Here is a 3,347-nt window from a genome sequence, read left to right on the forward strand (position 1 = left end):
ATTATAAATCCCCCTCAACGACAAATCACCACAATTATGCAACTCCATCTCCTGCAACAACTCACATTCCTTAGCCAAGCAATTTAACATTTTAACCCTTCTTCACTAATATTCATCAACGCTACTCTCCTCAAATTCTTGCACCCTTCAGCTAATATCGCCACCCCTCCATCGATAGCCTTCGACTCAACAACATCCCCCTTCCTAACGAACATCCCTTCTTCACCATTTTCCAACATCCCCGAACTCAAACGAACCTCAATCAATTTATTACTCAACAAAATACCAGAATTTCTAGCAGATTTAACACATGCCGGAACTAAATTAACATCTTCTAAATTAGGAAAGCGAAAGCTCATTCTACCTGACTCCAAAAACTCCCAATCAATTAACTTAATCGATTTAACCAGCTTCCCGCACAGCACGCACCACCTCCTGCAAACCAATGAATTCGCAATGTGCTGCTTCCTGTCACGAATTTTACCCAACACCTTCAGCAGCAGCTCATCCGAGAGAAAAGCGGTGCAGTCGGTGGCGGTAGGAAGATGGTTAGGGTTTGACGAATCGGAATTAGGAGATTTGTTAAAATATTAGGAGATTAATTAGTGAATTAAAAATCAGAATTAAGAGTTTAATTTGGTCAAAATCGGGTTGACCGTTAGTTTTTAACGGAACTATGGACGGAGGACCAAAATGATCAAATTTCCATATGTGCAGGACCAAAAAATCCAAAAGATAAAATTTAGGACAAAAAAGGTAAAATGGTCATATGTTCAGGACCAATTTTGGTCTATACTCAATATATAAAGATATGGTGTTGCTGGTGGCAGTGGCGGATCCAGAGTACCCCGAAATAGTGGGGGCGGAATTTAAATATTTAATTTAAAATTATTTTTAACAATAAAATAAATAATACTCATATTAATATTTAATATTTAATTTTTAAATATTAAATATTTAATTTAAAATTATTTTTAATAATAAAATAAATAATACTCATATTAATATTTAAGGCACGAACTTCGTTAATTAATTATAAACATGCATTAGCTTGCAAATATGTATTATTCATGTAAATTATGTACATCAAAATCATCGTAAATATTATACGTATAAAAATGTAATATAAACGTTTATTTTTTTACATATAGAATAATTAAGATGCATGGATCACAAATTATAAGTACTTTAGGACAAAAAAATATTAATACAAGATTAAAAATGATTTTAACTAAAGAATAAATATAACAACATAATATATGCAGATCAGTAAAAGTTTAGATTTCATAAAGTATTTATAGGTTATTTTGATAATAAGAGGAAATATGAATTGATAAAATTAAAAAAAGTAAAAAATATGCTCTTGATGAGGATTGAACCCTAGACCTCTTAGTTAAAATCCAACATCCAAACCATTGAACTACTTCATTTTATATAGCTTTTTTTCAAAACAAATAGATTATTACACTCTACACGGAGGAGACGAATATGCTATTTTCGGCTCGATTCAAGGGAAAGTTTAGGCTACCCCCCTTAGATCCGTCCGTAGCTGGTGGTGGGTTGAGAAAAGTAGCGTGGATAAGGATGTGCTAGTGGGCGGGTCGAGTAGGATTCCCAATGTGCAGCAAATGTTGCAAGAGTTACTCAGTGAGAAAGTGTTGTGTCAATAATTAAATCGATCAAATTATTTATGCATATAATCTCGTTTAACAAATGCATTCGAACCCAGGTTTACTTGAATATTATTATCTTTTATAATATTATGTGCGTTTAAACTAGTAATTATCAATTGCTCCCTATGTTCCATAGTACTCCCTCCGTCCCCCATTAAGAATCACACTTTTCCATTTCGGTCCGTCCCCAATTAAGAGTCACACTTCATTTTTACCGTAAATAGTAAGTAGGTCCCACATTCCACTAACTCAACTCACTCACATTTTATTATAAAACCAATATAAAAAAATGGGTCCTACATTCCACTAACTTTTTCAACCAACTTTTCTTTACATTTCTTAAAACCCGTGTCCGGTCAAAGAGTGACTCCTAATAGGGGACGGAGAGAGTAATAGAGTTATTTTGGCATTTTGATATGTTCTATAGTAATAAAGTCATTTCTCTTTTCAGTAAAAGTCAACACATTTTCCACACTACTTTACTCTCTCTTACTTTTTTCTCTCTTCATCTATCTACCTTTTTCATTTTTCACTTTATTTTCCCTTTACTTAGGGGACCTAACACAATTTTTCTTAATCTCCGTGCCGAAAAGAAACGGTTTCATTACTATGCAACGGAGGGAGTAATAAATAAACCAATTCAACTGCCAAACAAAACCAACGGCGGCAAAGAACGTGGCTGCAGTCGAGCGTCTGATACTCAAGAAGATGTTATCCCACCGGATATCACCACATTTAGGTATAAATTATCTGTTTTTAGGCTCTATACAATGACGAATATTTGCAGTCCCTATATTTTCTAAATAGTCTATTTCAGGTGCTTGTTCACTTTTTGACCAAATTTTTGGGCACGCCCCCAAAAGCTTAAAGGTATTTTGTCAAAAAGTTGAGCATATTGTGAAAAAGTAAATTACTACTACCTTCGTCCCAACTAAGTTGGTACAAAACTTTTGGGCACGAAGATTAAATAATTGTGTTGAATAGATTAAGCGAAAGTACTCCCTCCGTCCGGTATTAGGAGTCCCGGTTAGACATTTCCATAAAAAGTGAAATACAAATATTATAAAATAAAACACTAAAAAGTACAAGTAAAAACACATCTAAAGAATAAAGCAAATAATAATGCAAATGAGTCCCACATTCCATTATCACACATTTCAATTATTACACACTCAAACATTTCTTAAAACCCGTACTCAATTCAACTGGAACTCCCAGTGCTGGATGGAAGGAGTAAAATAAAATAAAAAAGAGAAAAAAGTAGCAGAGATAAAGAGAGTAAAATAGATTATGAAAGAAAGTAGTAAGAGTTATTGAATATTTTACTTTTTATTAAAAAAGAAAATGAATCTAGTTTGTTGGGACGTTTTAGAAACAAATACTACTCAACTTTGGAGGGAGGGAGCATTAGTTTTGAGCTCTTTTTTCAAAAATGAGCTATTGACTGAAAAAAAAAGTTGCTATCCATTACGTCTATAGCTGTAACCTACTCCATGCTGTGTTTTCCTCCTCTGCTAGCCTCGGTAAACTGCATTTTCACACTCTATGGTCTGTGCCCTAGAGAGATACACAAACAATTCGGGGGTACTCAATAGTTGAATATCTATAACCCATCTTATGATTTTTTTTGGCTCTTGACTATTTCAATGATGACTCTTGTCTTTGAAAATTTGA

Source organism: Salvia hispanica, chromosome 4 (assembly GCF_029641045.1).
Source record: "Salvia hispanica isolate PSC_SH4W2 chromosome 4, Shi_PSC_v1, whole genome shotgun sequence".
Lineage (NCBI taxonomy): Eukaryota > Viridiplantae > Streptophyta > Magnoliopsida > Lamiales > Lamiaceae > Salvia > Salvia hispanica.